This window comes from Pseudophryne corroboree, chromosome 7, assembly GCF_028390025.1.
Source record: "Pseudophryne corroboree isolate aPseCor3 chromosome 7, aPseCor3.hap2, whole genome shotgun sequence".
NCBI lineage: Eukaryota > Metazoa > Chordata > Amphibia > Anura > Myobatrachidae > Pseudophryne > Pseudophryne corroboree.
Genome location: NC_086450.1, coordinates 320,836,661 through 320,860,637, shown reverse-complemented (window position 1 = coordinate 320,860,637; position 23,977 = coordinate 320,836,661). Strand labels below are relative to the sequence as shown.

The following is a 23,977-nucleotide window of genomic DNA, read 5'->3' as shown; positions in this document are numbered from 1 at the left end:
TATATAATTAATAAAGCACATATTTACATGAAAAAAAACACAACCCATTATTCACGTTAAACCACAGTAGAGCCCCTTAATCACATTACACCACAGTACGGCAGATTATATATGTTACACTAAAGAAGAGCCGCTTATACAAATTATGCCATGGTAGAGCTCCTTAGCCACGTGACACTAAAGTAGAGCCAATTATACAAATTATGCCATGGTAGAGCCCCTTATACAAATTACACTACAGTAGAGCCACTGTGAAAGTAGCTGTGAGATAAGCACAGGAGAGAGAGAGAGAAAGAACAAGAGAAAGAGAGAGAAGGGAGGATGAGAGAGAGAGAGAGAGAGAGAGAGAGAGGTGAGGACGAAAGAGAGAGAGGTGAGAGAGAGAGGACAAGAGAAAAAAAAAAAGAATTTACTCACCGGTAATTCTATTTCTCGTAGTCCGTAGTGGATGCTGGGAACTCCGTAAGGACCATGGGGAATAGCGGGCTCCGAAGGAGGCTGGGCACTCTAGAAAGATTTATGACTACCTGGTGTGCACTGGCTCCTCCCACTATGACCCTCCTCCAAGCCTCAGTTAGGACACTGTGCCCGGACGAGCAGACATAATAAGGAAGGATTTAGAATCCCGGGTAAGACTCTTACCAGCCACACCAATCACACCGTACAACTCGTGATACTATATCCAGTTTGACAGTATGAAAACAACTGAGCCTCTCAACAGATGGCTCAACAATAACCCTTTAGTTAACAATAACTATTTACAAGTATTGCAGACAATCCGCACTTGGGATGGGCGCCCAGCATCCACTACGGACTACGAGAAATAGAATTACCGGTGAGTAAATTCTTATTTTCTCTAACGTCCTAGTGGATGCTGGGAACTCCGTAAGGACCATGGGGATTATACCAAAGCTCCCAAACGGGCGGGAGAGTGCGGATGACTCTGTAGCACCGAATGAGAGAACTCCAGGTCCTCCTCAGCCAGGGTATCAAATTTGTAGAATTTTGCAAACGTGTTTGCCCCTGACCAAGTAGCTGCTCGGCAAAGTTGTAAAGCCGAGACCCCTCGGGCAGCCGCCCAAGATGAGCCCACCTTCCTTGTGGAATGGGCATTTACAGATTTTGGCTGTGGTATGCCTGCCACAGAATGTGCAAGCTGAATTGTACTACAAATCCAGCGAGCAATAGACTGCTTAGAAGCAGGAGCACCCAGCTTGTTGGGTGCATACAGGATAAACAGCGAGTCAGATTTTCTGACTCCAGCCGTCCTGGAAACATATATTTTCAGGGCCCTGACAATGTCTAGCAACTTGGAGTCCTCCAATTCACTAGTAGCCGCCGGCACCACAATAGGCTGGTTCAGGTGAAACGCTGACACCACCTTAGGAAGAAATTGGGGACGAGTCCTCAATTCTGCCCTATCCATATGGAAAATCAGATAAGGGCTTTTACATGATAAAGCCGCCAATTACGACACTCGCCTGGCTGAAGCCAAGGCCAATAACATGACCACTTTCCACGTGAGATATTTTAGATCCACGGTTTTTAGTGGCTCAAACCAATGTGATTTTAAGAAAACTCAACACCACGTTGAGATCCCAAGGTGCCACAGGGGGCACAAACGGGGGCTGAATATGCAGCACTCCTTTCACAATGTCTGAACTTCAGGTACTGAAGCTAATTCTTTTTGAAAGAAAATCGACAGAGCCGAGATCTGTACTTTAATGGAGCCTAGACTTAAGCCCATATTCACTCCTGCTTGCAGGAAATGTAGAAATCGACCTAGTGGAAATTCCTCTGTTGGGGCCTTTTTGGCCTCGCACCATGCAACATATTTCCGCCACATGCGGTGATAATGCTTTGCCGTAACATCTTTCCTGGCTTTAATAAGCGCAGGAATGACTTCTTCCGGAATACCCTTTTCCTTCAGGATCCGGCGCTCAATCGCCATGCCGTCAAACGCAGCCGCGGTAAGTCTTGGAACAGACAGGGCCCCTGCTGAAGCAGGTCCTGTCTGAGCGGCAGAGGCCATGGGTCCTCCTGAAGTTCCGGGTACCAAGCCCTTCTTGGCCAATCCGGAACCACGAGTATCGTTCTTACTCCTCGCCATCTTATTATTCTCAGTACCTTTGGTATGAGAGGCAGAGTAGGGAACACATAAACCGACTGGTACACCCACGGTGTCACTAGAGCGTCCACAGCTATCGCCTGAGGGTCCCTTGACCTGGCGCAATATCTCTTTAGCTTTTTGTTGAGGCGGGACGCCATCATGTCCACCTGTGGCCTTTCCCAACGGTTTACCAACAGCAGGAAGACTTCTGGATGAAGTCCCCACTCTCCCGGGTGTAGGTCGTGTCTGCTGAGGAAGTCTGCTTCCCAGTTGTCCACTCCCGGAATGAACACTGCTGACAGAGCTAGTACGTGATTTTCCGCCCATCGGAGAATCCTTGTGGCTTCTGCCATTGCCATCCTGCTTCTTGTGCCGCCCTGTCGGGTCACATGGGCGACTGCCGTGATGTTGTCTGACTGTATCAGTACCGGCTGGTTTTGAAGCAGGGGTCTTGCCTGACTTAGGGCATTGTAAATGGCCCTCAGTTCCAGAATTTATATGTAGGGAAGTCTCCTGACTTGACCATAGGCCCTGGAAGTTTCTTCCCTGTGTGACTGCTCCCCAGCCTTGAAGGCTGGCATCCGTGGTCACCAGGACCCAGTCCTGTATGCCGAAACTGCGGCCCTCTAGAAGATGAGCACCCTGCATCCACCACAGTAGAGATACCCTGGTCCTTGGAGACAGGGTTATCATTTGATGCATTTGAAGATGCGATCCCGACCACTTATCTAAGAGGTCTCACTGGAAGGTCCTCGCATGGAACCTGCCGAATGGAATTGCTTCGTATGAAGCCACCATTTTTCCCAGGACTCGTGTGCAACGATGCACCGATACCCTTTTTTATTTTAGGAGGTCTCTGACTAGAGATGACAGCTCTTTGGCTTTCTCCTGCGGGAGAAACACTTTTTTCTGTTCTGTGTCCAAAATCATCCCCAGGAACAGTAAGCGAGTGGAAGGAACCAGCTGTGACTTTGGAATGTTCAGAATCCAGCCATGCTGTTGTAGCACCTCCTGAGATAGTGCTACTCCGACCAGTAACTGCTCCCTGGACCTTGCCTTTATAAGGAGATCGTCCAAGTATGGGATAAATAAATCATTTCTGCCATTACCTTGGTAAACACCCTCGGTGCCGTGGACAGTCCAAACGGTAGTGTCTGGAATTGGTAATGGCAATCCTGTACCACAATCTGAGGTACTACTGGTGAGGAAGGTAAATAGGGACATGCAGGTAAGCATCCTTGATGTCCAGGGATACCATGTAATCCCCCTCGTCCAGGCTTGCAATAACCGCCCTGAGCGATTCCATCTTGAACTTTGTTATGTAAGTGTTCAAGGATTTCCATTTTAAAATGGGTCTCACCGAACTGGCTGGTTTCGGTACCACAAACAGTGTGGAATAGTAACCCCATCCTTGTTGAAGTAGGGGCACCTTGACTATCACCTGCTGGGAATACAGCTTGTGAATTGCCTCTAGCACAGCCTCCCTGCCTGAGGGAGTTGTCGGCAAGGCAGATTTGAGTAAACGGCGGGGGGGAGACGCCTCGACTTCCAGCTTGTACCCCTGAGATACTACTTGAAGGATCCAGGGATCCACCTGTGAGCGAGCCCACTGATCGCTGAAATTTTTGAGGCGGCCCCCCACCGTACCTGGCTACGCCTGTGGAGCCCCCGCGTCATGAGGTGGACTCAGAGGAAACAGGGGAAGAATTTTGATTCTGGGAACTGGCTGCTGGTGCAGCTTTTTCCCTCTTCCCTCGTTTGACCCGCCTGCTTTTTTGAAGCCGAAAGGACTGTACCTGATAATACAGTGCGTTTCTTAGGCTGTGAGGAAACCTGAGGTAAAATATTTTCATCCCAGCTGTTGCTGTGGATACGAGGTCCCAGAGACCATCCCCAACCAATTCCTCACCCTTATAAGGCTCTATGTGCCTTTTAAAGTCAGCATCACCTGTCCAGTGTCGGGTCTCCAATACCCTCCTGACAGAATGGACATTGCAATAATTCAGGATGCCAGCCGGCAAAATATTCCTCTGTGCATCCCTCATATATAAGACGACGTCTTATGTTCGCAAAATAGTATCCCTGTTTGAAAGGGGTACAGACCACGCTGCAGCAGTCTGCAGGTCTCAGTCTAGTACCTGAGTGTGTAATTACAGACTTCAGGATAGCCTCCTGCTATTTATCAGCAGGTACCTTCAAAGTGGCCGTATCCTAAGACGGCAGTGCCACCTTGACAAACGTGTGAGCGCCTTATCCACCCTAGGGGATATCTCCCAGCGTAACTTATCCTCTGGCGGGAAAGGGTACGCCATCAGTAACTTGTTAGAAATTACCAGTTTCTTATCGGGGAAACCCACGCTTTTTCACACTTCATTCACTCATTTGATGGGGGAACAAAACACTGCCTGCTTTTTCTCCCCACACATAAAACCCTTTGTTTTTAGTGGTACTTGGGTTAATGTCAGAAATGTGTAACACATTTTATATTGCCGGGATCATGTAACGGATGTTCCTAGTGGATTGTGTATATGTCTCAACCTCGTCGACACTGGAGTCAGACTCCGTGTCGACATCTGTGTCTGCCATCTGAGGGAGCGTTGATGGCCTTTGAGACGTCTGGGCAGGCACGGGCTGAGAAGCCGGCTGTCCCATAGCCGTTACGTCATCCAGCCTTTTATGTAAGGAGTTGACACTGTCGGTTAATACCTTCCACCTATCCATCCACTCTGGTGTCGGCCCACAGGGGCGACATCTCATTTATCGGCATCTGCTCCGCCTCCACATAAGTCTCCTCATCAAACATGTCGACACAGCCGTACCGACACACCGCACACACACAAGGAATGCTCCAATGAGGACAGGACCCACAAAAACCCTTTGGGGGGACAGAGTGAGAGTATGCCAGCACACACCAGAGCGCTATATAATGCAGGGACTAACTGAGTTATGTCCCCTATAGCTGCTTTTATATAATTTATACTGCGCCTAAATTTAGTGCCCCCCCCTCTCTGTTTTAACCCTGTTCTGTAGTGTAGACTGCAGGGGAGAGCCAGGGAGCTTCCCTCCAACGGAGCTGTGAGGGAAAAATGGCGCCAGTGTGCTGAGGAGATAGGCTCCGCCCCTTTTTCGCAGACTTTTCTCCCGCATTTTTATGGAATCTGGCAGGGGTTAATATACATCCATATAGCCCTTGGGGTTATATGTGATGTATTTTTGCCAGCCAAGGTGTTTATATTGCTGCTCAGGGCGCCCCCCCCAGCGCCCTGCACCCTCAGTGACCGGAGTGTGTGGTGTGCATGAGGAGCAATGGCGCACAGCTGCAGTGCTGTGCGCTACCTTGGTGAAGACTGATGTCTTCTGCCGCCGTTTTTCCGGACCTCTTCTTGCTTCTGGCTCTGTAAGGGGGACGGCGGCGCGGCTCCGGGACCGAACACCAAGGACTGGGCCTGCGGTCGATCCCTCTGGAGCTAATGGTGTCCAGTAGCCTAAGAAGCCCAATCCGGCTGCAAGCAGGCGAGTTTGCTTCTTCTCCCCTTAGTCCCTCGCTGCAGTGAGCCTGTTGCCAGCAGGTCTCACTGTAAAATAAAAAACCTAACATATACTTTCTTTCTAGGAGCTCAGGAGAGCCCCTAGTGTGCATCCAACCTCGGCCGGGCACAAGATCTAACTGAGGCTTGGAGGAGGGTCATAGTGGGAGGAGCCAGTGCACACCAGGTAGTCATAAATCTTTCTAGAGTGCCCAGCCTCCTTCGGAGCCCGCTATTCCCCATGGTCCTTACGGAGTTACCAGCATCCACTAGGACGTTAGAGAAATGAGGGAGCACGAGAGAGAAAGAGGTGAGAGGCAAGACAGGGGTGAGGACGAGAGAGAGGTGAGGATGAGAGAGAGAGGGTCAGCCACTCACCCTGGTAATTTCCTTTGACTATTGATAATGAGCTCTTAAAGGCTGCTCCTGTCTCCCAGCAGTGCTGATGCTCCAGCTGGCCCTGCTGGTAGAGGCCGGGATCCGGGACTGCCTGTGTGACGTGTCTCCTCAGACCTGCCTGGGGGGGTTATTTTTTACACTGAAAGGCTGTTGTTTTATTTGATGCCCATTGTGGGAGAATATTTATAACAACTACCTATATGAGTTATTGATACAATTGTTGCTTTATAATAAGGTGCTTTTGTTGTATTGAAACTGTATCCGCTGTGCACAGTTGTGTTTCAACTAAGTATTACAAAGACAAAAGTAGTTTTTGGAACACTATGATGTCCATTGGTTATAGTTGGATCCCTTAGACATAGAGACCGTAGGATTGGTATATAATGTGAATGCATATAGTTTTGGTGATTTTAATATTTTAAATAAAATATCTTAAAACTGGACAGCGCTTTCAATAAATTCTTTTTTTCTACTGTTCTATTAAAATATTGGGACTCAACACCCCAATTATTTGAGGGCAGCAGTCCGTTTTAAGAGGAATTGAATTAATGGTAAAGGTTCTATGGGAATTGGATAACTGACACACATGATTCAGCTTAGCGCTTTCTTGTATTTCTGGCATTCTTTTGGGGGGGGAACCTGGCCCTGGAAGCAGTGTGGCCTGGGTCCATAGCAGCTGCATCTCTGCTGGCAGAGACAGTAGAGCTAATAATGTTGCCGGCTGTGCCCCCCCCCCTTTTCTGGACCCGTCACGGCGCCCAGGGCATGTACCCTGCTCGTTACGCCCTCGTTACGCCACTGATAATGTGCAATCAGCATCACAGTGTCTGGCAAAATGTGTAATGGGCATTACGGTGTATGGCATAAGTTGTAATAAGCATTACAGTGTGTGGCATAATGTGTAATGGGCATTAAGGTGTGTGGCATAATGTGTAATGGGCATTACAGTGTGTGGAATAATGTGTAAGAGGCCTTTGGAGCACACTAACCCTGTTTTTAATATGGGGGGGCAAAGGAAACTTTCGCCTATTGCGCCACAAGGTCAGTAGGATCACTAAAAAAGACTTCTTCTTCAACAATAATCGTAAATATATTAGCATAAGAGCAGTAGCGGATCTTGCCACGGGCAAGCAGGACTTTTGCCCGGGGCGCTATCCGGAGGGTGCCGCACCATGGCAAGATCCGCTGCTGCTAGTTTCCCTTCGTGGAGAGGACCTTTACTGTTATGATGTGCAGTGCGCATTGACTTCATCGCGGATGACATCATCGCGCACCGCACATCATTTCAGCGGCACTACTACTGTAAAGGGGGCGTAAATGGTCACACCCCCTGTATGAAGCCACACCCCCTATTGCCACCCGGGCCGCAAAAAGCCCATGAACCGGCCCTGCATAAGAGGGTGCTACAGGTGATCCCATACCTCCCAACATGACCCTCTCCAGGAGGCACAGAATGCTCTGCTCCTGGACTTCCCTCTTAATTTATGATTGCCCTCACCTAAGCTAGTGCCTGCAATCATAAATTAAGAGAGAAGTCCAGAAGCAGAGTATTGTGTCCCTCCTGGAGAGGGTCATGTTGGGAGGTATGTGATCCCATAGTACATCCACTAATTTGGAAACTATCTAAGATAGGTAGACACACACACACACACACACACACACACACACACACACACACACACACACACGTATGTGTATAAGTATACATAAACAAAGCTATCATTTTTAATAAAACTCACGTTGCCTACTACTTTTACCTCTCTCCTGTTACTGCCCACTGTATTTCTTAATGGCTCATGCTGACCACCCACTCCCTCCCTACCCCCACTGTCACTAGTGTGTGCAGAATGCAGACGCCCTGGAGCCCAGTACGAAAAGGGTCGGTGGCGCCTCAAGGGGTGGCTGATGATGATGCTGTGAGCCTGGTGGTGCGCGCAGCGCGCTCCCGCTCTCTCACTGACTCAGTTGGGAAGATTATTTATTTCTTGAAAGTGTAGTAGAGCTGCTGCTGCTGCGATTGTACAGTCAAGAGTACGCCCACTCACTCGCCCTCCAGCCCGCCCGAATAGGGCAACAGCAGCGTCTGGGAAGGAACCCGAAGGACGTTGTTTGAACCTGTGAGCGGCGCTTGTAGTAAGTTTTTAACATGTCTAACTCCGGTGTAGCAGGGCAGGGGCACACAAGTTACTCTTACGTCTGCTGGGCGTAGCAATGTAATGGAATAACATGGCAGGTCTGTGTCCGGACACCGGAGTACTTTTGGTGTAGATCATGTACATAGTAGTTATAGGTGTGTGTGTATATATCACCTGTCCCTGGCTAATGTGATTACACGGGTAGCTTGCTGGAATCGGGAGGTTAGCGCTCGCAGAGCTCTTTCCCAACTTCCTACTAGTTACTTAGTAATCTTACAATGTATTTCTTGTCTTCCCACACACTCATCATCATCAGCTGATCCTGCATCTAGCTGCGTGGCCTGCAGATGACTTTTCAGAAGCATTATGTAATAATTAATTGAGAGTAGTGCTAGTTCACTAGGAAATTCCGTAGATGCCTACACTCAGCACATATACAGTACTGATACTGACAGCCATGAAACGTGTGAAAAGTAACATGGCAGCTCCCTCTACACTGGTGTTAGTTACAATAAGTCCAATGCAGTACAGTAATAAGTAAGTACACATGATGTATTGATTCCCCTTCATATGCTGAATGGGATAATTAAGACTACATTGTGGGATTACTTTTAGTACAAAGTATGTTTTAGATCTTATATTGGTGAATGAAATACAAACTCAACATTGTAACATTAAAACAGTCCTAAATTACCCTATTGGGACCCATTTCTACTAATGTATAGTTTTCTGGGTAAGTAGGAAAGTGGATCTGGATATAAATGTTAGACTACTTGACCCACAGTGGAAGCCCTCTGATCTTTTGTTTACCCTGGATTCCAGTATACCAGGCATTCACAACGTCAAGTTTTTGTGATATCCAGACTTCCTCACAGATGGTTAAATCACAGTAACTTAGGGGCGGATGTATGAAGCCCGGAGAAGTGATAAAGCTGTGATAAGTGGAAGGTGATATCACACCAGCCAATCATTACGGGTTAGAAAAAATGACAGGAGCTGATTGGCTGGTGCGTTATTATCTTCCACTTATCACATCTTGGGGTAAATGTATTCTAGCAGCATGTATCGTGCCACTATAACACTTCCTGCTTCGCCTCATTACCGAGGTGTAGCAGGAAGGGACATCGACAAGATGTATTAACATCTTGTTTGCTGAAGCGGTTTCGCTCCCCCCTCCGGCAGTGTCCCCCAGAACTCAGTGCTGATGCGTGGTCTCTCCTTCCTGGCCGGCTCCTCAGCACATGCGCGGGATGTCACTACTCACGTGAGATCCCCAGCGCAGTCCTGAGCCAGCACCCGCTACGGCCATGGACAGCTCTGTCCCTGCTGTGTGTATGGGCATAGCCACGGCAGCTGCAGGTGTTGGAACTGTCAGTGATGCTGTCCGTTCATACATTACCCGCACATATTGGCGATGCTGACAGTTCATACATTGCCCGCGAATATCAGCCTGCTATATTTTTACATAGCAACGCCGATATGGACAGTACTGCAGCTATCATACATGGGGGGAAGCGTTATAGCGCACATAATGTTCTCCCCCATAATGGCTGTTCATACATTTACCCTATATCACTGGTTTATCACTTCTCCAGGCTTAATACTGCCCTCGAGGTACTAATTAATAGTGATGAGCGGATTCGGTTTTACTCGGTTTTACTCGGTTCTCAAAACGGCATCTTATTGGCTCACGGATGTCACGTGTTTTGGATAGCCAATAAGATGCCGTTTTGAGAACCGAGTAAAACCGAGTAAAACCGAACCTCGCTCATCACTACTAATTAAGTCACCTGTGTTCAACATAAATATCACCAAAACCTGGACTGCAAGTGTGCCTTGAGGGCGTAGACCCACGATAATGTAAAGCAGCAAATGGCCCTCTGAGCACTTACCTGTGGTGCCCAGCTCCTTCCTGCTTTGTTGTCATAATTGTTTGTTATAGCTTTTAGCACTTGTTTAACATACCTGCTAATATGTTATTACAGAGAGTGTTCTCTAGATTTAATGTATTATTGGCATTTTGGATAATGTGCAGCCATTTCTGGAGGTTACAGGATGCCCAGTGCGGCCCCTGTATCTGGTTGTCTCTCACTGATGAGAATGATCTTGGCAGCTGGTGATATGTTATGATTTTGGCATAGGGACATACTCCTTTTTTTATAATGTTTCCCATGTCTAAAATTATACAAAAATGCTGCTTCCTCTTAGGTAATTACAGTACAGTGGCAAATTAAGTTTTTTAGAAACAGTGAGACTACATAATGTTATCCTGCCCATACACTTGTGCGATTGCGCGCAATGCGATATTGCGCTTCGATTTCCCTTGAAGCTCCCCGTGCGATAAATCACATTGAAAGCTCTTTTTTTGTGCATTCGATGCACATACAATCAGATGATTTATCGCATGCCCCTTACGACCAGAATTCGGGTGACCAGAAATGGGTGGAGGGGAGTGTCCAGGAAATGAGCTAAAAAACTCCTAGATCGCCCATCGCAGTACGATAAATTGAATGTGGTAAAAACAGCATGCGATCGCACGTGTGATCCGACAAATAGTAAGTGCCGCACATAATATCTTGAGATGTGAGATTCGACCGGCGTGCCCGTGCATCGCATCGGGGAACAGATTCGATGTGCATACAATCCTGCGATTTATCGCACCGATGTGGTCGAAATCGAAGGGTTGTACCAGATATCTCACAAGTGTATGGGCACAATTAGATTGAGCAGATTGAGATTGTGTGTACAGATCATGGCCCCTATCTATGGGGTTGATTCAATTCAGCGACAGTTGAATAGCGCCGGGAATTAGCTCCCGACGCTATTCAGTTCAGCTAAAGATAAGTTGAAGAATGCCCGTTCTCGTGGAATTAACAGGTTGTTTTGTCCGGAGAACGGGCATTCTCCGACTTAACTACCCACGGCGATGCTGATTCCCGACAGAATCGGCCTCGCACCGGCTGCGCGGCATTCCTTTTGTCTGTTTTCATCTCTCGCCCCCCGGGGGAGAGAGAAGAATTCCCGACAATTGAGGGTAACAAGTCGCTGTATTGAAGAGCGTCGGGAGCTAACTCCCGGCGCTATTCAACTGTTGCTGAATTGAATCAACCCCTATGAGACCTTTGTAAACATACAGGGGAGGGGTCCTGGGGTGCACACCGGTAATGAGAGGTGCGACCCTGCGGAGACCTTTCAGTAGAACTGCATACAAAGAAAAAGGTTGCAGGTGCACAATTCAAACATTACCAATTTATTAATAATAATAATTGCAATAAAATTTTGCATTTTAAGCGAGGTTCCTCGCATAGTTATGGCCATAAGTAACGGCTTGCCCACCGCGTCCAGGTGACCTCATTAGTCGGGCAAGTCCCTAACATTTTGGGGGTAAAAATCTAGGGTGCGGGACCCCCCAAAATTAAGCAACTGAGTGACCCCAGGGCAACACAAAAGTGAAAAAATATATAGTGAAAATAGGTTAGTGAGAGAGGCTGCTGAAAACAGCAGGGGTAAATTAGTGAGAGGTAATGAAGGGGGAGATAAAGTAGTGAGAGGTAAAGTAGTGAAAAGTGAAGGTAGGAAATGAATTACATTGAAACAAAACACACGATAGGGATGAAAGTAAATATGAAAATAAGTGTTAATATGTGTTGCTCCTGAGGCAAAACAGCCACAACAGTCCAGGGGGACCCACACCCCGGATGAGAGAGGTCTGTAATTTCCATCATAGGTACACTTCAACTGTGAGAGACAGAATCTGAAAAAGAAACTAGGAAATCACATTGTATGATTTTTAAACTATTTATTTGTATATTCTTGCGGAAAATAAATATTTGGACAATCAAAAAGTTTAACTCAATACTTTGTAATATAACCTCGGTTGACAACTACAGAGGTCAAACGTTTCCTGCAGTTCTTGACCATGGCCCTCATTCCGAGTCGTTCGCTCGGTAATTTTCTTCGCATCGCAGCGTTTTTCTGCTTAGTACGCATGCGCAATGTTCGCACTGCGACTGCGCCAAGTAATTTTGCTATGAAGATAGTTTTTTTTACTCACGGCTTTTTCTTCGCTCCGGCGATCGTAATGTGATTGACAGGAAATGGGTGTTACTGGGCGGAAACACGGTGTTTTATGGGCGTGTGGATAAAAACGCTACCGTTTCCGGAAAAAACGCAGGAGTGGCTGGAGAAACGGGGGAGTGTCTGGGCGAACGCTGGGTGTGTTTGTGACGTCAAACCAGGAACGACAAGCACTGAACTGATCGCAGATGCCGAGTAAGTCTGAAGCTACTCTGAAACTGCTAAGTAGTTTGTAATCGCAATATTGCGAATACATCGTTCGCAATTTTAAGAAGCTAAGATTCACTCCCAGTAGGCGGCGGCTTAGCGTGTGTAACTCTGCTAAAATCGCCTTGCGAGCGAACAACTCGGAATGAGGGCCCATGTTTGCACACACTGTAGCAGGTATTTTGTCCCACTCTTCCATGCAGATCTTCTCTAGATCTGTCATGTTTTGGGGCTGTCGCCAGGCAACACGGACTTTCAACTCCCTCCACAGATTTTCCATTGGGTTGAGGTCTGGAGACTGGCTAGGCCACTCCAGGACCTTGAAATGTTTCTTACGGAGCCACTCCTTAGTTGCCCGGGCGGTGTGTTTAGGGTCATTGTCATGCTGGAAGACCCAGCCACGTTCCATCTTCAATGCTCTTACTGAGGGAAGGAGGTTTTTGCACAAAATCTCGCGATACATGGCCCCATTCATCCTCTCCTCAGTCGTCCTGTCTCCTTTGCAGAAAAGCAGCCCCAAAGCATGATGTTTCCACCCCCATGCTTCACAGTGGGAATGGTGTTCTCGGGATGCCATTCATCATTCTTCTCCCTCCAAACACGGCGAGTGGAGTTTATACCAAAAAGTTACATTTTGCTCTCATCTGACCATATTACATTCTCCCAATCCTCCTCTGGATCATCCAGATGGTCACTGGCAAACTTTAGACGGGTCTGGACATGTGCTGTCTTAAGCAGGGGACCTTTTGGGCGCTGCAGGATTTCAATCCATGACAGCGTAGTGTGTTACTAATGGTAACCTTTGTGACTGTGGTCCCAGCTCTCTTGAGGTCATTGACCAGGTTCCCCCATGTAGTTCTGGGCTGATTCCTCACCGTTCTCAAGATCATTGATACCCCACGAGGTGAGATATTGCATGGAGCCCCAGATCGAGGGAGATTGTCAGTGATCTTGTATTTCTTCCATTTTGTAATAACTGCGCCAACAGTTGATCTCTTCTCACCAAGCTGCTTGCCTACTGTCGAGTAGTTCATCCCAGCCTTGTGCAGCTCTACAATTTTGTCCCTGGTGTCCTTAGACAGCTCTCTGGTCTTGGCCATGGTGGAGAGGTAGCAGTCTGACTGTTTTAGGGTGTGGACAGGGGTCTTTTATACAGATAACCAGTTCAAACAGGTGCCATTAATACAGGTAATGAGTGGAGGATAGAAGCGCTTCTTAAAGAAGTAGTAACAGGTCTGTGAGAGCCAGAAATCTTACTGCTTGGTAGGTGTCCAAATATTTATTTTCCACAAAAATATACAAGTAAATTGTTTAAAAATCATACAACTTGATTTCCTGGTTTGTTTGTTTTTTTCACTTTCAGATTCTGTCTCTCACAGTTGAAGTGTACCTATGATGGAAATTAGAGACCTCTCTCATCTTTTTAAGTGGGTCAATTTGCACAATCGTGGCTGTCCAAATACATTTTTGCCCCACTGTACCTCCCAACCTGAGGCGCTCCATGAGGCACAGAGTGCTCTGCTTCTGGACTTTTCTCTTAATTTATGATTGCCATCACCTGTGCTGAAACACCTTTCTTATCCATTAACCTGTTCACAAAAGGTGCCTGCAATCATTAATTAAGAGAACAGTCCAGAAGTGGAGCGTTTTGTCCCTCCTAAAGAGGGTAATGTTGGGAAGTAATCTAAAAAAGGGGAGGTAGAGGACTGCTGCGCCTCAGAGAGCTGCAGTAGGGATACCAACAGATGATCACTCAATCACCCTGGAACACAATGCACAAGAAAATAAGGGATCCCTTCTGCGCTCATCCAACAACAATAAACAGTAATGCAATAAATGATAGGTTCCCAATGGATAAGTCTATGACTAAATTATAGTCTCTTTTAGTTCTTATACAAAGCGGAAGTGCTGGATGTAGGGAGACTCAATGCATACCGTACTCACAAGGAGTCGTGCAGAGATCTGACCCATCAGAGCTCTGCAAACAAGTTCGGAGATACAGCGACCCGTCCAGTCAGTGCCACCGCCCGCAGCAGCAGCAGCCGGGGACGGCAGGGAGGGCGAACCGGTAGCGGAGCCAGATGGGTCAGATCTCTGCATTTAAGGTCATCCAACTACGAGGATAAGAACTTTCCACCTCGGAGAAGGTAAAGAAGAACCAAGCGACTTAAGACACCTCTACATGCGGGACATACCACGACTCCTTGTGAGTACGGTATGCATTGAGTCTCCCTACATCCAGCACTTCCGCTTTGTATAAGAACTAAAAGAGACTATAATTTAGTCATAGACTTATCCATTGGGAACCTATCATTTATTGCATTACTGTTTATTGTTGTTGGATGAGCGCAGAAGGGATCCCTTATTTTCTTGTGCATAATGTTGGGAAGTATGCACTGGAGTATCTATAATGGGTGCACCCATTTTTTTGAATACTTACCCCTTTGTAGTCCCGCGCCGTCGTCTGCAGCGCTGTGGAATCACTGTGAAAATGGCTCAGCACCATTTTCACGGTGTTCTGCGCATGGGCAGTAGAAAACCACTGGGAAAATGACCCCCGTGCCAATTTCCCGGTGATCTGTGCATGCGCAGTAGAGTCTGAGCCTTCTAGTGCTCAGACTCTCCAGCGCTGCCAACAGGGAGGAGGGGGCCCGAATGGTGGAGGCAGCACACGGGCCTCCTCCTCTCTTAAAGCACCCTTGCAGGTATGTAATTATTATCTTCTAGGTTGTGAATCTGTGAAGGGCATTAGAGGTACCCTTAGACTGGGTTTCCATACCTACTGTAGATCCTAGACTTCCCTGTACACAGGCACAATCGGGCCACAAATGAAGGGTCACTAGTACATCCCCCACTATTGCAAATACTTAAATCATCAGTACTTAAAAAGGACGGAGCTTAGTCTCCTAACACGGAAGAGTAGTTTCCTGAAAACGCTATACCAGGCATTCCCAACCTTGGTCCTCAAGGCACACTAACAGTGCAGGTTTTAGTGATTACTATGCGTGAGCACAGGTGACTTAATTAATTAATACCTCAGTTATTTTAATTTAACCATCTGTGCTGAAGCCTGGATATCACTAAAACCTGCACTGTTAAGGTCCATACACACAATACTGTACACACTAGACGATGTCGCTCTGTGAGCGATGTCATCTAGTGTTTCTCTGACGTCCTAGTGGATGCTGGGTACTCCGTAAGGACCATGGGGTATAGACGGGCTCCGCAGGAGACTGGGCACTCTTTAAAGAAAGATTAGGTACTACATCTGGTGTGCACTGGCTCCTCCCTCTATGCCCCTCCTCCAGACCTCAGTTAGAATCTGTGCCCGGCCAGAGCTGGATGCACTTAGTGGGCTCTCCTGAGTTCACTATAAAGAAAGTATTTGTTAGGTTTTTTATTTTCAGTGAGATCTGCTGGCAACAGACTCACTGCTACGTGGGACTTAGGGGAGAGAAGCAAACCTACCTGCTTGCAGCTAGCTTGTGCTTCTAAGGCTACAGGACACCATTAGCTCCAGAGGGATCGAACACAGGGCCCGACCTCGATCGTCCGTTCCCAGAGCCGCGCCGCCGTCCCCCTTGCAGAGCCAGAAGACGGAAGATACCGGAGAAAATCGGCGGCTGAAGACTCCGGTCTGCAATAAGGTAGCGCACAGCACTGCAGCTGTGCGCCATTGCTCCCACAGCACACCACACGCTCCGGTCACTGGTGGGTGCAGGGTGCTGGGGGGGGGGGCGCCCTGGGCTGCAATTAGTATACCTTAATGGCAAACTGCACATAATACAGTTCTAAACTGTATATGTGCCTAATCCCCCGCCATAATTTTCATTAAAAAAAGCGGGAGAAGCCCGCCGCTGAAGGGGCGGGGCTATCTTCCTCAGCACAGCCAGCGCCATTTTCTCTTCACAGCTCCGCTGGAAGGACGCTCCCCAGGCTCTCCCCTGCAGTATACACTACAGAAAGGGTAAAAAAGAGGGGGGGGGGGCACATAAATTTAGGTGCAAATTGTGATATAAGCAGCTATTGGGGGAAAATTCACTTTGTGTATAGTGTATATCCCTCTGTTATATAGCGCTCTGGTGTGTGCTGGCATACTCTCTCTCTGTCTCCCCAAAGGACTTTGTGGGGTCCTGTCCTCAGTTAGAGCATTCCCTGTGTGTGTGTGCGGTGTGTCGGTACGGCTGTGTCGACATGTTTGATGAGGACGCTTACGTGGAGGCGGAGCAGGTGCCGATAAGTGTGATGTCGCCCCCTGCGGGGCCGACACCTGAGTGGATGGATATGTGGAAGGTATTAACTGACAGTGTCAACTCCTTTCATAAAAGGTTCGATGACGCAGCTTTGGGACAGCCGGCATCTCAGCCCGCGCCTGCCCAGGCATCTCAGAGGCCATCAGGGGCTCAAAAACGCCCGCTACCTCAGATGGCAGACACAGATGTCGACACGGAGTCTGAGACAAATGTACAATCCACAAGGGCCATCCGATGCATGATTACGGCAATGAAAAATGTGTTGCACATTTCTGACATTAACCCGGTTACCACAAAAAAGGGTATTATGTTTGGGGAGAAAAAGCAGCCAGTGACTTTTCCCCCATCTGATGAGTTAAATGAATTGTGTGAAGAAGCGTGGGGTTCCCCAGATAAGAAACTAGTGATTTCTAAGCGGTTACTAATGGCGTACCCTTTCCCGCCAACGGATAGGTTACGCTGGGAGACATCCCCTAAGGTGGACAAGGCGCTCACACGCTTATCAAAAAAGGTGGCACTGCCTTCTCAGGATACGGCCGCCTTAAAGGAGCCTGCAGATAGAAAGCAGGAGGCTATCCTGAAGTCTGTGTATACACACTCAGGTACTATACTGAGACCTGCTATCGCTTCAGCATGGATGTGTAGTGCTGCAGCAGCGTGGTCTGATTCCCTGTCTGATAACATTGATTCCCTTGACAGGGACACTATTTTGCTAACCATAGAGCATATTAAAGAAGTAGTCTTATATATGAGGGAAGCACAGAGGGACATTTGCCGGCTGGCATCTAGAATTAATGCAATGTCCATTTCTGCCAGGAGAGTATTATGGACTCGGCAGTGGACAGGTGATGCTAATTCTAAAAGGCACATGGAAATTTTGCCTTATAAGGGTGAGGAATTGTTTGGGGACGGTCTCTCGGACCTCGTATCCACAGCAACAGCTGGTAAGTCGACTTTTTTACCTCAGGTTCCCTCACAGCCTAAGAAAGCACCGTATTATCAAGTACAATCCTTTCGGCCTCAGAAAGGCAAGCGGGCTAGAGGCGCGTCCTTTCTGCCCAGAGGCAGGGGTAGAGGGAAAAAGCTGCACCAGACAGCCAGTTCCCAGGAACAAAAATCCTCCCCTGCTTCCACTAAGTCCACCGCATGACGCTGGGGCTCCACAGGTGGAGCCAGGTGCGGTGGGGGCCCGTCTCCGGAACTTCAGCGACCAGTGGGTTCGCTCACAGGTGGATCTCTGGGTTCTACAAGTGGTATCTCAGGGATACAAGCTGGAGTTCGAGACGTCTCCCCCTTGCCGTTACCTCAAATCAGCCTTGCCAGCTACTCCCCAGGACAGGGAGGTAGTACTGGCGGCAATTCACAAGCTGTACCTCCAGCAGGTGATAATTAAAGTTCCCCTCCTTCAACAGGGACGGGGTTACTATTCCACAATGTTTGTGGTACCGAAACCAGACGGTTCGGTGAGACCCATTCTAAATTTGAAATCCTTGAACACTTATATAAGGAAGTTCAAGTTCAAAATGGAATCGCTCAGGGCGGTTATTGCAAGCCTGGAAGAGGGGGATTATATGGTATCACTGGACATCAAGGATGCTTACCTACATGTCCCCATTTACCCACCTCACCAGGTGTACCTCTGTTTTGCGGTACAGGACTGCCATTACCAATTCCAGACGTTGCCGTTTGGTCTGTCCACGGCACCGAGGGTATTTACCAAAGTAATGGCCGAAATGATGATACTCCTTCGAAAGAAGGGAGTTATAATTATCCCGTACTTGGACGATCTCCTTATAAAGGCGAGGTCCATGGAGCAGTTGTTGGTCGGAGTAGCACTCTCTCAGGAAGTGCTACAACAGCACGGCTGGATTCTGAATATCCCAAAGTCGCAGCTGGTTCCTACGACGCGTCTGCTGTTCTTGGGTATGATTCTGGACACAGAACAGAAGAAGGTGTTTCTCCCGGAGGAGAAGGCCAAGGAGTTGTCATCTCTGGTCAGAGACCTCCTGAAACCAAAACAGGTGTCGGAGCATCACTGCACGCGAGTCCTGGGAAAGATGGTAGCTTCTTACGAAGCGATTCCCTTCGGCAGGTTCCATGCAAGGATCTTTCAGTGGGATCTGTTAGACAAGTGGTCCGGATCGCATCTTCAGATGCATCGGCTGATCACCCTGTCCCCGAGGGCCAGGGTGTCTCTGCTGTGGTGGCTGCAGAGTGCTCATCTTCTCGAGGGCCGCAGATTCGGCATACAGGACTGGGTCCTGGTGACCACGGATGCAAGCCTCCGAGGTTGGGGGGCAGTCACTCAGGGAAGAAACTTCCAAGGACAATGGTTGAGTCAGGAGGCTTCCCTACACATAAATATTCTGGAACTAAGGGCCATTTACAATGCCCTAAGTCAAGCAAAACCCCTGCTTCAAAACCAGCCGGTGCTGATTCAGTCAGACAACATCACGGCGGTCGCTCATGTAAACCGACAGGGCGGCACAAGAAGCAGGATGGCGATGGCAGAAGCCACAAGGATTCTCCGATGGGCGGAAAATCACGTGATAGCACTGTCAGCAGTGTTCATTCCGGGAGTGGACAACTGGGAAGCAGACTTCCTCAGCAGGCACGACGTCCACCCGGGAGAGTGGGGACTTCATCCAGAAGTCCCCCAGCTGATTGTAAATCGTTGGGAAAGGCCACGGGTGGACATGATGGCGTCCCGCCTCAACAAAAAGCTAAAAAGATATTGCGCCAGGTCAAGGGACCCTCAGGCGATAGCTGTGGACGCTCTAGTGACACCGTGGGTGTACCAGTCGGTTTATGTGTTCCCTCCTCTTTCTCTCATACCAAAGGTACTGAGGATAAGAAAGAGAGGAGTAAGAACTATACTCATCGTTCCGGATTGGCCAAGAAGGACTTGGTACCCGGAACTGCAAGAAATGATCTCAGAGGACCCTTGACCTCTGCCGCTCCGACAGGACCTGCTACAGCAGGGGCCCTGTCTGTTCCAAGACTTACCGCGGCTGCGTTTGACGGCATGGCGGTTGAACGCCTGATCCTGATGGAAAAGGGCATTCCGGTTGAAGTCATTCCTACGCTGATAAAAGCTAGGAAGGATGTGACAGCAAAACATTATCACCGCATATGGCGAAAATATGTTGCTTGGTGTGAGGCTATGAAGGCCCCAACAGAGGAATTTCAGCTGGGTCGATTTCTGCACTTCCTACAGTCAGGAGTGACTATGGGCCTAAAATTGGGATCCATTAAAGTCCAGATTTCGGCCCTGTCGATTTTCTTTCAAAAAGAACTGGCTTCACTGCCTGAAGTTCAGACGTTTGTTAAGGGAGTGCTGCATATTCAGCCCCCTTTTGTGCCTCCAGTGGCACCTTGGGATCTCAACGTTGTGTTGGATTTCCTAAAATCACATTGGTTTGAGCCACTTCAGACCGTGGAGTTGAAATATCTCACGTGGGAAGTGGTCATGCTTTTGGCCTTGGCTTCGGCTAGGCGTGTGTCAGAATTGGCGGCTTTGTCCTGTAAAAGCCCTTATCTGATCTTCCATATGGACAGGGCAGAATTGAGGACTCGTCCCCAATTTCTCCCTAAGGTGGTATCAGCGTTTCATTTGAACCAACCTATTGTGGTGCCTGCGGCTACTCGGGACTTGGAGGATTCCAAGTTGCTGGATGTAGTCCGGGCCCTGAAAATCTATGTTTCCAGGACGGCTAGAGTCAGAAAAACTGACTCGCTGTTTATCCTGCATGCACCCAACAAGCTGGGTGCTCCTGCTTCTAAGCAGACTATTGCTCGCTGGATCTGTAGCACGATTCAACTTGCACATTCTGCGGCTGGACTGCCTCATCCTAAATCAGTCAAAGCCCATTCCACGAGGAAGGTGGGCTCTCCTTGGGCGGCTGCCCGAGGGGTCTCGGCTTTACAACTTTGCCGAGCTGCTACCTGGTCGGGATCAAACACGTTTGCAAAATTCTACAAGTTTGATACCCTGGCTGAGGAGGACCTTGAGTTTGCTCATTCGGTGCTGCAGAGTCATCCGCACTCCCGCCCGTTTGGGAGCTTTGGTATAATCCCCATGGTCCTTACGGAGTACCCAGCATCCACTAGGACGTCAGAGAAAATAAGATTTTACTCGCCGGTAAATCTATTTCTCGTAGTCCGTAGTTGATGCTAGGAGCCCGTCCCAAGTGCGGACTTCTGCAATACTTGTATATAGTTATTGCTTAACTATAGGGTTTTTTGTTCTGAGCCATCTGTTTAATGAGGCTCAGTTGTTGTTTATACTGTTGACTGGGTATAGTTATCACGAGTTGTACGGTGTGGCTGGTATGAGTCTTACCCTGGATTCCAAATCCTTTCCTAGTAATGTCAGCTCTTCCGGGCACAGTTTCCCTAACTGAGGTCTGGAGGAGGGGCATAGAGGGAGGAGCCAGTGCACACCAGATGTAGTACCTAATCTTTCTTTAAAGAGTGCCCAGTCTCCTGCGGAGCCCGTCTATTCCCCATGGTCCTTACGGAGTACCCAGCATCCACTACGGACTACGAGAAATAGATTTACCGGTGAGTAAAATCTTATTTTCCCCTGCCGTACACATTGAGCGATATGACCGCTTGTATCGGTCCGTGACGCCACCTAGCCGCCGGCCGTGCATGCAGCTCCTGGAAAACAGTCCAGATTGAGCTTGCATGCACTGCCGACAGCGACGTTCATTGCGACACGCGGGGTTGCGCATCGTTTGCCGCTGGCGGCATACACACTTGCCGATAAAATGTGCAATGTCGCTCAGGAAGGGGGAAAATGAGTGATACTCATTTTATCGGCAAGTGTGTATGGGCCTTTAGTGTACCTTGAGGACCGAGGTTGGGAATACCTGCTCTATACTGCTCTCTTTACGGTACCTGTAGTACACAAATTGCTGTTAAGCTATAAAAGTGGGTGTTTTCAATGTTAGGAATTGTTCACAGAAAATCTCCACTTTAAAAAAAAAAAAAAAAAAAAAAAAGTGTTTCAAAGCTGTTTCTGTCAACGTTTTGACCCTGTCTACCTAATGCATGTCGGCCATATGGGGTCGACATGTTGACTAATTGCTGTAGATCATTTCTACCACACCCGCTGGTAAGCAATAAAAGCGAGGAGTCAGTAAATACATTCTTATCACACAGACTCCCTCTAGGACTTCTCTGAAGTGTGCAGTTCTCTGTCTGTATTATTTCTGTCATGTTTACTGACATGATTTTTATTTAAGCATTTACAGTGTATGAGACGAAATGTAACCTACAATAAGTATTTAGGTTTATATTTAAAATACAATGGGGTCGATTCAATTCAGCGACAGTTGAACAGCGCCGGGAGTTAGCTCCCGTTGCTATTCAATTCAGCTCAAGTTAAGTCGGCGAAGGCTCGTTCTCGCGGACTTAACAGGTTGAATTGTCGGGAGAACGGGCATTCCCCGAATTAACTCCCCGCCGCGATGCTGATTCCCGACAGAATCAGCATTGCGCCGGCCGCACTTTTGTCGGATTTCTTCTCTCATCCCCCGAGGGTGAGAGAAGAATTCCCAACAATTGAGGGTCACTTGTCGCTGTATTGAATAGCGCCGGGAGCTTATTCCCGGCGCTATTCAACTGTCGCTGAATTGAATTGACCCCAATGTGTAAAGCTTGGTACACATAAGACGACCAGCAAACGATGCGATGTTGTCAACGATTTCCCTTGAACTCCTGGACAAATGATATGGGGTAAATTTACTAAGGTGAGAGTTTTTTTTAGCACTAATGATGATGCCATAGCAACCAATCAGATTCTACTTCACATTTCTCTGACGTCCTAGTGGATGCTGGGAACTCCGTAAGGACCATGGGGAATAGACGGGCTCCGCTGGATACTGGGCACTCTAAGAAAGAATTAGGACTACTGGTGTACACTGGCTCCTCCCTCTATGCCCCTCCTCCAGACCCCAGTTAGAATCTGTGCCCGTCTCGAGCTGGTTGCACACTAGGGGCTCTCCTGAGCTTCTAGTAAAGAAAGTATTTATTAGGTTTTTTATTTTCAGTGAGATCTGCTGGCAACAGACTCACTGCTACGAGGGACTTAGGGGAAAGAAGCGAACCTACCTGCTTGCAGCTAGCTTGGGCTTCTAGGCTACTGGACACCATTAGCTCCAGAGGGATCGAACACAGGCCCAGCCTCGGTCGTCCGGTCCCGGAGCCGCGCCGCCGTCCCCCTTGCAGAGCCAGAAGCAAGAAGAACGTCCTGGAAATCGGCGGCTGAAGACTCCGGTCTTCATTAAGGTAGCGCACAGCACTGCAGCTGTGCGCCATTGCTCCCTATGCACACCACAGACTCCGGTCACTGATGGGTGCAGGGCGCTGGGGGGGGGCGCCCTGGGCTGCAATTAGAGTACCTTAAATTGGCAAAACAACACATAATATAGTCTAATAAACTATATATGTGTAAAAATCCCCTGCCATAACATTAATAAAAGAGCGGGAGAAGCTAGCCGAAAAAGGGGCGGGGCTATCTCCCTCAGCACACTGGCGCCATTTCCTCTTCACAGCTCCGCTGGAAGACAGCTCCCCAGGCTCTCCCCTGCAGTTTCCAGGCTCAAAGGGTAAAAAAGGGAGGGGGGGGGGGCACTAAATTTAGGCGCAAAACTGTATTGTATAGCTGCTATAGGGGAAATCACTTTGTGTAGTGTAAATCCCTGTTTATATAGCGCTGTGGTGTGTGCTGGCATACTCTCTCTCTCTGTCTCCCCAAAGGACTTTGTGGGGTCCTGTCCTCAGTCAGAGCATTCCCTGTGTGTGTGCGGTGTGTCGGTACGGCTGTGTCGACATGTGTGATGAGGAGGCTTATGTGGAGGCGGAGCAGGTGCCGATAAATGTGATGTCACCCCCTGCGAGGTCGACACCAGAGTGGATGGATATGTGGAAGGTATTAACCGACAGTGTCAACTCCTTACATAAAAGGTTCGATGACATAACAGCTGTGGGACAGCCGGCTTCTCAGCCAGGGCCTGCCCAGGCGTCTCAAAGGCCATCAGGGGCTCAAAAACGCCCGCTACCTCAGATGGCAGACACAGATGTCGACACAGAGTCTGACTCCAGTGTCGACGACGACGAGACTAATGTACATTCCACTAGGGCCATCCGTTGCATGATTACGGCAATGAAAAATATGTTGCACATTTCTGACATTAACCCGGTTACCACTAAAAAGGGTATTATGTTTGGGGAGAAAAAGCAACCAGTGGTTTTTCCCCCATC

General features: G+C 48.4%; 1 protein-coding gene across 1 annotated transcript in view; it reads left to right on the top strand.

Annotated features, from left to right (window-relative positions):
- The first annotated feature begins 7,919 nt into the window (after positions 1-7,919).
- LITAF (lipopolysaccharide induced TNF factor) overlaps positions 7,920-23,977 on the top strand; it is a 134,295-nt gene continuing 118,237 nt past the window's right edge. The window contains exon 1 of the mRNA XM_063934301.1: positions 7,920-8,169. The gene's annotated coding sequence lies outside the window, so the exon portion shown is untranslated. The remainder of the gene's footprint in view (positions 8,170-23,977) is intronic.